Below are 13,156 nucleotides of genomic sequence, written 5' to 3'. Positions count from 1 at the left end.
TTTTTTTTGGTGAAAATACACATAGCCAAAGATACGCCATTTCAAAAATTTTTTTTACATACACATTTAAGTGACATTGACTACGCTCTTCTAATTGTGCGACAAAGCAAATTTTTAATCTGTTTTCTCTTTCACTATTTTTTCTAGTATCCATAACTAACAACATTAACAGCTTTCCCTGATAAGCTCTACTGTTTAGTGGTTCTCATTCATTCATTTACTCATTCATCTATTCATTAATGAAATGTTTATTTGGTGCCCATTGTATGCCAGCCATGGTGCTAGGTGTTGTAGGTACAGCTGATAATGGGGAGACAGACAAGACAAAGGCACACTTTCAGTACAGTGTTATCTCTCTGGCAGTAGGATGCTTAGGGCACCATAAGAACCCAAAAAGGGGAATAGAATCCAGTCCCGAGGTGCCAGTGAAGTTTCCCTGGAGGAGAAGATAAGCCCTAAAAGACAAGTATTTTTTAACTAGGACAAACGGAGTTGTTAGAGGGAGAACAAAAAAAAAAAAAAAAAAGAGTAAAAAATTGGTTCTTAGAGATTAGGTGATGTGTGGCTAGGGAGGAATCGGGAGGGGTGAGCAGAGGTGGGGTCAGGAAGGACCCCACTTGCCATGTTAAGTGGTATGATCCTAATAACGGAGATATTTAGGATGTAGAATTGTTACTTGTTGACTTATTGGTTGTAGGGGAAAAGGGAGAAGGGGAGAAAGGAGGACACCCAAGTTTCTGGTTTGTGGAACTTGTAGAAGAGGCACAGGTATTTTCTGACGCAGGAGGAGGAGCAGCTTTGAAGGGAAGACATTTGCTGTGAACATGTTGAGTTTGAGTGGTTTATGGGGCTCAAACATACCAACCATCAAGAAGATGGCACAGGACTAGGCAACATTTCTTTCTGTTATACATAATGTTGTACAAGTCGGAGTCAACTGTACGGCAGCTAACAACGACAACAGATGGGATATTTGAGAGCTGACCTGTAGACAGTTGATACTTGGACCTAGAACTGGCTGTCCAGTAGTCACTAGTCACATGCTGCTATTTAATTAAAATGAAATAAAATAAAAAATTCAGTTCCTTAGTCACACTAGCTGCATTTCAAGTGCTCAACAGCCACATGTGGCTAGTGGATACCCTATCCAAACCCAATGCTATCGAGTCGACTTTGACTCATAGCAACCTTACAGGACAGAGTAGAACTGCCCTGTAGGGCTTCCTAGGCTGTAATCTTTAAGCAAGCAGACTGATGGGTTCCAACCGTCTACCTTAATGTTAGGAGTCAAGTTCTTAACCACTGTAGCACCAGGGCTCCTTGGATACCTTACAAAAACCAAAACCAAACCAAATCCACTGCCGTCGAGCCTATTCTGACTCATAATGACACTGTAGGATGGAGTAGAACTGCACCATAGGGTTTCCAAGGCTGTAAATCTTTACAGAAGCAGACTGCCACATCTTCCTCTCGAGAAGCAGCTGGTGGGTTCAAACTGCTGACCTTTGGGTTAGCAGCCAAGTGCTTAACCACTGTGCTACCAGGTCTCATTTTGGAATACCCTATAAGGCAGTACAAGTACAGAACATTTCCATCATCTCAAAAATTCTACTGGACAGCATTGCTCTGGAATGCAGAGGTTAGGAGAGAGTAATTGAAGCCATGAGAATAGATGCGGTCATCTAAGGAATCGAAGTAAACAGAGAAGAGTCCTGTAACAGACCTTGAGGAACTGTAGCAGAGAAGAGAAACCCACAAAGACTGAAAAGGGGAAGTCCAGGGAGATAGACGGAAAACTACATGAGTATGGAGGTTTGGAAGTAAAAGAAAAAATCATTGAAGGGCGATGGATGTGGTCAATAGAACTAAAAACTGCAGAGTTGTTGTTGCGTGCCGTCGAGTCGATTCCGACCTATAGCGATCCTATAGGACAGAGTAGAACTGCTCCATAGCTTTCTTAGGCTGTAGTATTTATGGAAGGAGCCCTGGTTGTACAGTGATTAAAGCGCTTAGCTGTTAACTGAAAGGTCAGCTGTTGACACACACCAGCCCCTCCGTGGAAGAAAGATGTAGCAGTCTGCTTCTGTAAGGATTACAGCCTTGGAAACCCTGTGGGGGCAGTTCTTCACCTTCCTACAGGGTCACTATGAGTTGGAATCGACTCATCAAAGGCAACAAGTTTTAATCTTTACGGGAGCAGATTGACAGGTCTTTTATCCTGGGTTCCAACCTTTGACCTTTCAGTTAACAGCCAAACACTTAACCATAGTGCCACCAGCGCTCCTTAAAAAACCGCAGAGAGGTCAAGGACAATAAGGACTGAAAAGAACTCATGGGATTTAGCAACAAGTAGGCTGTTGGTAAAGACCCTTTCAGTAGAGTAAAAGAGAAGAAGAAATATTGGGTTGGCAATTAATGACGGATATGAAAGTAGAGACAGCAGTGGTGTAAATGAAAAAGAAAGCAGAAATTGAAGAGATGTAGGCCAACTGCAGGGCTTGGTCACAGGATGTGGCATTGACGGAGCAGATGTTGGAGGTCTCTAGCTTGGAGGGGGGGGTGGGTCTGAGTGTTTGGTCATGTTGTTTTCCAGTTTGGCCCAAAAGGAAGAATTTACTTCTTGGGATATACCTGGATGAGGACTGGAGCTGGAACCCTCGGTGCTCCGAGGACTGGTGCTGATCACTCCATGATGAACCACATAGTTAGCTGCCGTCGAGTCGGCTTCCAGCTCATGGTGACTCCATGCACAGAAGAACGAAATGATGTCTGGTCCTGTGCCATCTCCATGATTGGTTGCAGATACGCCTCCTCCACTAGATTGTAAACTCCATGAGGACAGGCACCATGCTCACTGCTCACCACTGTGTCTCCAGTACTTAGTATAGTAGATAGTACAGAAGTATTTAGTAAACCAATTAATTCATGAGTGGTAACTTTTGGTGCATCCTTCCCCCCTCCCCAACATTTTATTTTGAAAAATTCCAAACATCTGGAAAGTTGAAAGAATTTTACATTGGATGCCCATATAGTACCACCTAGATGCTACCCTTAACATTTTACTATACTTCCTTTATCACATTTTTACTCTTCTATGTATCATGTTATTTTCTTGGTTGAGGCACCCTTTCTGATGTCTCTTCCTGTGGTTAAATATGCTGGTCTTTCTGTTTCTCAATTCTGTATTTCTGAAAAGAGAGGCTGGCAAACCAGGTGGTATGGATAGAATTGTGTCCCTCCCCCAAAATATGTGTTGCAAATCCTAACCCCTATATATGTGGATGTCATACCATCTGGAAATACAGTTTTCTTGTTATGTTAATGAGGCCATATCAGTGTAGGGTGTGTCTTAAGCCAATCACTTTTGAGATATGAAAGGAGCAGCTTAGGCACAAAGAAGGAAGCACAAACGAAAGGGAAGATACACACCACATGGAGATCTCCAAGGAACCAAGGAACAGAAGCTGAAAAGAGGCAAGGACCTTCCCCCAGAGCCAACGGAGACAGCCTTTCCCTAGAGCCCATACCTTGAATTTGGACTTCTAGCCTCCTAAAATTGTAAGTAAATAAATATCTATTCATTAAAGCCACTCACCTGTAGTGTTTCTGCTATAGCACCAGTGGGAAACTAAGACACCAGGGCAAAGGTCACAAGGCCTATAGGTTGGTTCTCTTTTGATCAGGTAGCTACCTTCTTGGTGTAATCAGCTGTGGTGAGGTGTATGGAGTCCTGCAGTAGAAATTATCCCCGTTACCTCATCAACAGGGCTGCGGGTGTGGCTATCTCCCTTTGGTGATGGTATGAGCAGGGCAGACACCATGATGTAGCTGGTATGAATTGTAAATGAATACAGGAAATGGAGGGATATCAATTTCAGAGAGATGATATAAACTTCAGTTTTGTACTTGTTGGATTCTAGGTGTCTGGGGATATTTATTGGCAGTGTCCAGCAGGGAGCTGGAAACACTAGTCTGAGGCTTAAGTAGAGGTAAGAGAGGAATAGACCAGCAGTCATTTGCATTCAGTGGTAATTCCAGTATACCTATACAGGAGTGGGATCAGGTCAGAGTCTGAAAGTAAGCCTATTTTTATAGCTCCTTATATAAGATGAAAAAATATCAATTGCCCATATTTGTGGATGGAATGGGAAGCTGATGGGGATTGATGCCAACCCCCTTGGCATCATCACTGTTGCCTAGCAATGATGGTTGATGTTGTGAAGGTGGAGGACAACCCTCATATATAGAGTGACTATGTAATTTGTTGTTCAGACTGAAATATTTTTTTGAGTGAAAGTGAGATAATGTGTGTAGACTGGGGCTGTCCAGGAACACTGGTCTTAAAGGTCACCAGATCCACAGGGCAAGAGTAGGGAAGGTCACCAGTACACAGCAATAGCAACATTTTAAGGTGGGGGAAATAATGAAGCTGGTAAAGAACACAAGAGAAGAACGAGGGGAGAATAATATTGGGTTGGTGAAGAGAGTTTAAGGAAGCAATAATGAATATGGCCAAGTCTGGTGGTTAATCAAGAAAAGATGCATGGGCTTGTTCTTTAGGAGATCATCCAAGAGAATTTTAGTAGCACTATTGGGATGAGACATAGATTGTAGTTGTTGTTAGGTGCCTTTGAGTTGGTTTCAACTCATAGTGACCCTACATACAACAGAATGAAACACTGCCCAGTTCTGCACCATCTTCACAATCGTTGCTATGTTTAAGCCCACTGTTGCAGCCACTGTGGCAGTTCATCTCGTGGAGGGTCTTCCTCTTTTTCCCTGACCCTCTACTTTACCAAGCATGATGTCCTTCTCCAGGTACTGGTCTCTCCTGATAACATGTCCAAAGTATGAGACACGAAGTCTTGCCATCCTGCTTCCAAAGAGCATTCTGTCTGCACTTCTTCCAAGACAGATTTGTTCCTTCTGGCAGTCCATGGTATATTCAGCATTCTTCACCAACACCATAATTCAAATGCATCAATTCTTCTTCGGTCTTCCTTATTCATTGTCCAGCTTTCGAATGCATATGAAGTGATTGAAAATACCATGTCTTGGATCAGGTGACCGTTAGTCTTCAAGGTGACATCTTTGCTTTTTAACACTTTAAATAGGTCTTTTGCAGCAGATTTGCCCAATGCAATGTGTCATTTGATTTCTTGACAGCTGCTTCCATGGGCTTTGATTGTGGATCCAAGTAAAATGAAATCCTTAACAACTTTAATCTTTTCTTTGTTTATCATGAAGTTGCTTATTGATTTGGTTGTGAGGATTTTTGTTTTATGTTGAGATGTAATCCTTACTGATGGCTGTAGTCTTTGATCTTCATCAGTAAGTGCTTCAAGTCCTCTTCACTTTCAGCAAGCGTGTCATCTGCATAATACAGGTTGTTAATGAGTCTTCCTCCAATCCTGATACCCTGTTCTTCTTTGTATAGCCCAGCTTCTCGGATTATTTGCTCACTCTACAGATTGAATAGGTATGGTGAAAGGATATAACCATGACACACACCTGTCCTGATTTTAAACCACGCAATATCCCCTTGTTCTGTTTGAGCAACTGCCTCCTGATCTATGTACAAGTTCCTCACGAGCACAATTAAGTGTTCTGGAATTCCCATCCTTTGCGATGTTATCCATAGTTTGTTATGATCCACACAGTCGAATGCCTCTGCAGAGTCAATAAAACACAGGTAAACACCTTTCTGGTATTCTGTACTTTCAGCCAAGATCCATCTGACATTAGCAATGATATCCCTGGTTCCACATCCTCTTCTGAACTTGGCTTGAATTTCTGGCAGTTCTCTGTCGATGTACTTCTGCAAATGCTTTTGAATGATATTCAGCAAAATTTTACTTGCGTGTGATATTAATGATATTGTTCGATGATTTCTGCATTCTGTTGGGTCACCTTTCTTTGGAATGGGCACAAATATGGATCCCTTCTAGTTGGCTGACCAAATTTTTTTGCATAGACAACTGAGTGCTTCCAGTGTTGCATCCGTTTGTTGAAACATCTCAGTTGGTATGCCATCAATTCTTGGAGCCTTGTTTTTCACCATTCCCTTCAGTGCAGCTTGGACTTCTTCCTTCAATACCATTGGTTCTTGATTTCATGCTACCTACTGAAATGGTTGTACTAATTCTTTTTGGTACAGTGACTTTGGGTATTCCTTCCATCTTCTTTTGATACTGTTCAATGTTTTGCCCAAAGACTCCTTCAATATTAGCAACTTGAGGCATGAATTTTTTCTTCAGTTCTTTCAGTTCGAGAAATGCCTAGTGTGTTTTCCCTTTACGTTTTTTAACTGCAAGTCTTTGCACATTTCATTATAATATAGAAATGCACCCCTTAACGTCCATGATATGTTCTGTAAAATAGGGCGTTATGTGATTTGGATGTTGTGGGAACACCATATTATATACTTAGCAAACGGACATGCGTAAATTGTGATAGCATTCCCTGATTTTCCACCTTCGTGTTGTTTAATAATAACCTTTTGTTTTAGTTTCAAATTGAGATTTCTCCTTTGCCTCTTGCCGCTGCTATCACTAGCACTAGTGTTGCTGTGATTGGGAGTCATGATGCACTTCATGGTAATATTTCTGAAAGAAAATTAAACAGAAAGATAACATTACAACTCTCAAGAGATGCGAGATACACGAGATTGGATACTGCTGCCTACGAGTCAATGCCTAGACTGTTATATGGTAAACTTTTTATTTGTAAGTGGTGGTGGGGAGGAAATCTGTCACCATCGAGTTGCTGTGACTCATGGTGACCCTAGAGGACAGAGCAGAACTGACCCATAGAGTTTCCAAGGAGCGGATGGTGGATTTAAACTGCCGACCTTTTGGTTAGCAGGTGAACAATTAACAACTGCGTCACCAGGGCTCTAAATAGGGAAAGTTCACATTAAAGTAATGACAGAAAGTTCAATACAGTACATACATCAGCCAGTAACATAGGTGTTTATGACTGTGAAGACATTTGTATTATAGGGTATATACATACCATACCATTATATACCTGGCAGCACAATCGCTTTGCATACATGAGACATGAGATATATGTGTTGGGTATGGGATGCTGTTGCGTTTGCTACATCTGGTTACATCTGCTACATCCCGTTCTCTGATGGAGATTTCTGAACTCCATTATAACCTTATGGGACCATGGATGTATATGCAGTCAGACATTCCCTGATGGATGTTATGTGGCGCGTAACCGTAATTTACTTGGTCTTCTCGAGCTGCCCTTTGAAATCTTCTGTTCAGTTCTTTTACTTCATCATTTCTTTCATTTGCTTTAGCTAGTCTATGTTCAAGAGCAAGTTTCAGAGTCTCTTTCTTTTTTTAAGCAAAGTTAATCAGGTTTCTTTATTTTTCAGGGGCCTTTGTATGTTACTGAGCAACTGCAGTCAAAAAGGCTTGGGGTTGAAGAGGAGTGGGGGTGGTGGGCATTAAGTGCATACTGTGTTTTCCAAATATTTTGACCATGGACCCTTTAGCCATGAGAACTCGGAGGGGTTCTGTCCTTAAAAAACATCCTTTAAGAAATGCTGGACTAGATAACTAACCACGTCTACCTGCCGCCAACTCCATTTCCATTTTCTGTGGTTATTATTGTTATTGATGCCATCATTGTTATTCCTTGACAATGAATAAGAGAAAGGTGAGGATAAGCTCTGCCTCTGTCACTACTAGCTCTGACTCTTCAAACTCCCACGCCTTCACCCACCGTGGCAAACTAATGCTTCATAAAAATAAATCACCACGCTATGCTGGCTTTTTCCCCAAAATACTTTTTTTTTTTTTTTTTTTTTTTTACTGTGCTTTAGATGAAGGTTTACAGGGCAAATTAGTTTCTCATTAAACAATCAATACACATACTGTTTTGTGACACTGGTTGCCAAACCCACGACGTGTCAACACTCTCCTCTTCTCTCCCTTGGGTTCCCCATTACCAGCTTTCCTCTCCCCTCCTGCTTTCTTGTCCTTGCCCCTGGGCTGGTGTGCCCATTTAGTCTCATTTTGTTTTATGGGCCTGTCTAATATTTGGCTGAAGGGTGACTCAGAAGTGACTTCAGTACTGAGTTAAAAGGGTGTTCGGGGGCCATACTTTCGGAGTTTCTCCAGTCTCTGTCAGACCAGTAAGTCTCGTCTTTTTTTGTGAGTTAGAATTTTGTTCTATATTTTTCTCCAGCTCTGTCTGGGATCCTCTATTGTGATCCCTCTCAGAGCAGTTGGTGGTGGTAACTGGGTACTATTTGGTTGTGCTGGACTCAGTCTGGTGGAGGCTGTGGTAGTTGTGGTCCATTAGTCCTTTGGACTAATCTTTCCTTGTACCTTTGTTCTAGGTGGGGTAGGATAAGTGGAGCATCTTAGATGGCCACTCACAAGCTTTTAAGACCCCAGAGGATATCAGAGTCTCTTCTGACATCTATTTTGGTCTTTTATTTCTTGTCTTTTTAATGACCTTTTGCTTTCTTCATGTATGATGTCCTTGATGTCATTCCACAACTTATCTGGTCTTCTGTCATTAGTGTTCAATGTATCAAATCTATTCTTAAGATGGTATCTAAATTCAGTTGGGATATACTCAAGGTTGTACTTTGGCTCTTGTGGACTTGTTTTAATTTTCTTCAGCTTCAACTTGAACTTTCATATCAGCATTTGATAGTCTGTTCTGTAGTTGGCCCCTGGCCTTGTTCTGACCGATGATATTCAGCTTCTCCACTGTCCCTTTCCACAGATGTAGTCAATTGGATTTCTGTAGGTATAGTCACCATTTATGTTGTTGAAAAAAGGTATTTCCAATGAACAGGTCATTGGTCTTGCAAAATCCTATCATGCTATCTTTGGCCTCATTTCTATCACCAAGTCCATATTTTTCAACTACTTTATTTTTGTTTTCAACTTTCACATTCCATTCACCAGTAATTATCAATGCATCCTGATTGCATGTTTGATCAATTTTAGACTTCAGAAATTGGTAAAAAAAAATCTTCAATTTCTTCATCTTTGGCATTAGTGGTTGGTGGGTAAATTTGAATAATAGTCATTTTAATTGGTGTTCTTGTAGGCGTATTGATGTTATCCTATCACTGACAGAGTTGTACTTCAGGATAGATCTTGAAATAATCTTGTCTGTCAGTTTGTCCTACTGTGCTGACTTGTGTGTTGCTGTGATACTGGCAGCTATACCACCAGTATTTTAAATACCAGCAAGGTCACCCATGGTGGACAGGTTTCAGGGGAACTTCCAGACTAAGATAGACTAGGAAGAAAAGGAGACACAGATTACAGAGGGTAAACAGAGTATGAGGCAGGAGGAAGAGACAGTACTACAGACCATTTGGAAGTAGTTTGGTGGTGAAGGGGAAGTGAGAAAGAAGACATTGATTGCAGGACAGGTGTTCAGTAGAACACTGGTTCTGGGGAACCATTAATAGGTGCTCTTGGATAAGGGCATTTTGGCAGCACTTATGTAACTTTCTCCTTTTGATGACTCACTAATAATAATTAGCTATTATTGATATTAACACACATTTATAATTACTACATTTGAATTAATATAGGCACCACCCATCTGCCAGTGTGTCATACATTGATGGCTTACTTGTTGCTATGATGCTGGAAGCTATGCCACCAGTATTTCAAATATCAGCATGCTCACCTATGGTGAACAGTTTTCAGCAGAGCTTCCAGACTAAGACAGACTAGGAAGAAAGGCCTGGTGATTTATTTCTGAAAATTAGCCAGTGAAAATCCTATGGATCACAACTGAACACTGTCCAATATAGTGTTGGAAGATGAGCGCCTAGGTTGGAAGACACTCAAAACACACAGTGGCTTCAATAATGGACTCAAGCATACCAATGGTTGCGAAGATGGTGCAGGACCAGGCAACATTTTGTTTTGTTGTACATGGGGTCACTGTGAGTTGGAGGTAACTAAATGGCAACCAATAACAACAACAATTAATATACATACTATTAATGAATATTAATATTAATACACACTAATACACAATAACCATAATTATAATGAACACTTACACAGGGCTTATCATGTATAAGGCACTGTTCTAAGGTCTTTACACAGATAGATTAATTGAATCCTTACAATTGTCATATCAGGATGTAGTCTTATTATCCCCATTTTATAGATGATGAAACTGAGGCACAAAGAGCTTATGACCTGCCCAGGGCTACAAAGCAAGGAGTAGTGCCAAAATTCGAATCCTGGTCTATACATTAACCTATTTATCCTATAAGAGTGGAGAGTTGATCCTTGGTGGCAGTCACGATCCTTCTCTGAAAAAGGCCAGAAGGAGGTAAGGTAGCCAAGTCTGAGTAGCATTTTGAGCTGAAAGAAGGGATGCTGATGGAGATGGCAGCCCACAGTGTCTCCTTTTCCATGAAGGTGAAATCGACTGTGGGGAGAGAAGAGGGTAGGGGTGGAGGTGGGGAGCTGAGAGAGCAGTGAAGGCTTCTTACAGCTGCATTGAGGAATGGAAAGGAAATCATGTCTTGATTAGGAAAATGATTGTCAAGAAGCATTCAGAACCCAGCTGTGAGATTTTGAAAACAGAAATCTGTAGTGGAGCTACTTAGCTCAGTTAAAATTTTTTGCCATCAGCATTTAGGTAGTCCTGAAGCAGAATATGTTACCCTACCCCAACTCTTCTCTCTGCCTGTGCTCTGGAGTGTTAGCTATTGTTGCCCTGTTATATCCTCTGGGAGTCCCTGGGTGGTGCAAACTGAAAGGTTGGAGGTTCGAGTCCACCCAGAGGCAACTTGGAAGAAAGTCCTGGAGATCTACTTCCAAAAAAATCAAATCGGCCATTGAAAACCCTATAGAGCACAGTTCTACTCTGACACACATGGGGTCGCCATGAGTCAGAGTCAAGTCGACAGCATCTCCTCTGACTTCCACTTTCCTTCTTTTTCCTACTGAACAATAAGAATGCATCCAGATCTCTGTCCCAATCCAATGACTTTAAGTAAAAGAGAAATCTGAGCTTTGAGGAGGTGACCTTGTCAACTGGGAGACCAGTTCAAACTTTATGGCTCTTGAGAACCAAGAGTACAGAAAGAATGGTATCAGGGAGAACTAGAGTGATGGGAGGAAGGAGAAAAAGAAGGCTGATCCAGCAACCTAACTGTTCCTTCTATCCCAGCTAGCAAAGGGCAACCCAGGTAAATAACTGTCTAGTGTCAACCTTGGTGTTAGTGTGCTTTCCAGGAACATCTACAGGGAGACTTAAATCACTGATTCTGAGGCGAGCTGAGCTAAATCACTTTTCCTGCTCAAAGCAAAGGAATATTAAAGGCTCTAGCACAGGGGTACAATGAAGGACCCAGAAGGACAGAAAGGAGGGCTGAGGGCAGTGAGGACCCAGTAGGAGGGCAGAGCACATGCCTAGAGAGAAACATAAGCCATTTCAGAAGCCCTAAAAAATTAAGGGAGCCCTGCTGTCACAATGGTTAAGAGCTTGGCTGCTAACCAAAAGGTCAGCAGTTCAAATCCACCAATTGCTCCTTGGAAATCCTATGGGGCAGTTCTACTCTGTTCTCTAGAGTCACTGTGAGTCGTTATTGACTGATGGCAACAGGTTTGAAGAAATTAATGGCAGATCCTATAGGGGTCGATATCGTTTTAGGTATGCTACTGATTAAGTTCTAGAGAATAAGTGAAGTTTGAGCTGAAGATGAGAAATTTCTGCAAATAAACAGGGACACTGCAAAAAGAAAGTGACATGAGACCCCACGGGATGCACAGAAACACCCAGTAGAACCAGGATGGATCAGGACAAGGACAAATGGGGCTGGACCAGAACAGAAAACATATTTTTTTACCCTCACATTGTTCCTAGAGGGAAAGTCAGCAATTACTAACTCTAAGTTCATTTCCTCCTACTCTATATCATTAACATTTGGGGTGTATAATTACGCTTAAGTCAACTCTGTTGTAAACAACATTTAGTTTTCATTCCACGGTGTGAATTCAGTTATTCTTACCAAATCCATAAATAATGTTAAGGATAATTTTCTGAACTGGGTGGATCTCCCCAATTATCAAATTCAAGATTCTAATTTCCAGATTGGGCAAAACAAGGAAATTCGTTGGCTTTAGAAAATGCTGCTCTCATGAGGCTTATTTCTATTGGGTGGTGTTTTTCTTCATGTTAGTATTTACATTAAAGTATTCACATTTATTCTAAATTTATTGTTTACTCAGAACTTCTTTAATTAATAAATTTATTCAAGAACTTGTTTAATTATTCTAAATTTATTCTAACTTATTTACTGCCTAATTTTACATGAAACATTCTTTTGTCTCTTGCTCTTTTACAGTTTATTGAGATATTTCACATACCATAAAATTCACCCATTTAAAGCCTACAGTTCAGTGGTTTTAGTATATTCACGGAGTTGTGTAAGCATCATGATAATTTAATTTTAGAATATTTTTAACACTCCAAAAAAAACCCGTTTCCATTATCAGTCACTCCTCATCCCCTCCTCCCGGCCCTTGTTGTTGTTAGGTGCGACCTTATGCACAACAGAAAGAAAAACGGCCCGGTCCTGCGCCATCCTCACACTCGTTGCTGTGTTTGAGCCCGTTGTTGCAATCACCGTCAATCCATCTTGTTGACGGTCTTCCTCTTTTTCTCTAATTCTCTACTTTACCAAGCATGATGTCCTTCTCCAGGGACTGATCCCTCCTGATAACATATCCAAAGTAAGTGAGACGAAGTTTTCCCATCCTTGCTTCTAAGGAGCATTCTGGTTGTACTTCTTCCAAGAAAGATTTATTTGTTCTTCTGGTAGTCCACGGTATATTCTTCACCAACACCGTAATTCAAAGGCATCAATTTTTCTTTGGTCTTCCAGCCCTAGGCAACCACTAATCTTTCTTTTTTTGCGTATTTTGGACATTTCACATATGAGTCTTCTGTGACTGGCTTCTTTCACTTAGAATTATGGTTTCAAGGTTCACCCATGTTTTAGCATGTATCAGTACTTCATTTCTTTTTATTGCTGAGTAATATTCCATTGTATGGATATACCACCTTTAGTTTATCCATTCATCAGCTGATGGGCATTAAGATTGTTTCCACATTTGACTATTATGAATAATACTGCTAT

This window comes from Trichechus manatus, unplaced genomic scaffold (assembly GCF_000243295.1).
Source record: "Trichechus manatus latirostris isolate Lorelei unplaced genomic scaffold, TriManLat1.0 scaffold00116, whole genome shotgun sequence".
NCBI classification, from domain to species: Eukaryota; Metazoa; Chordata; class Mammalia; order Sirenia; family Trichechidae; genus Trichechus; species Trichechus manatus.
Note: the sequence above shows the minus strand (reverse complement) of the source record.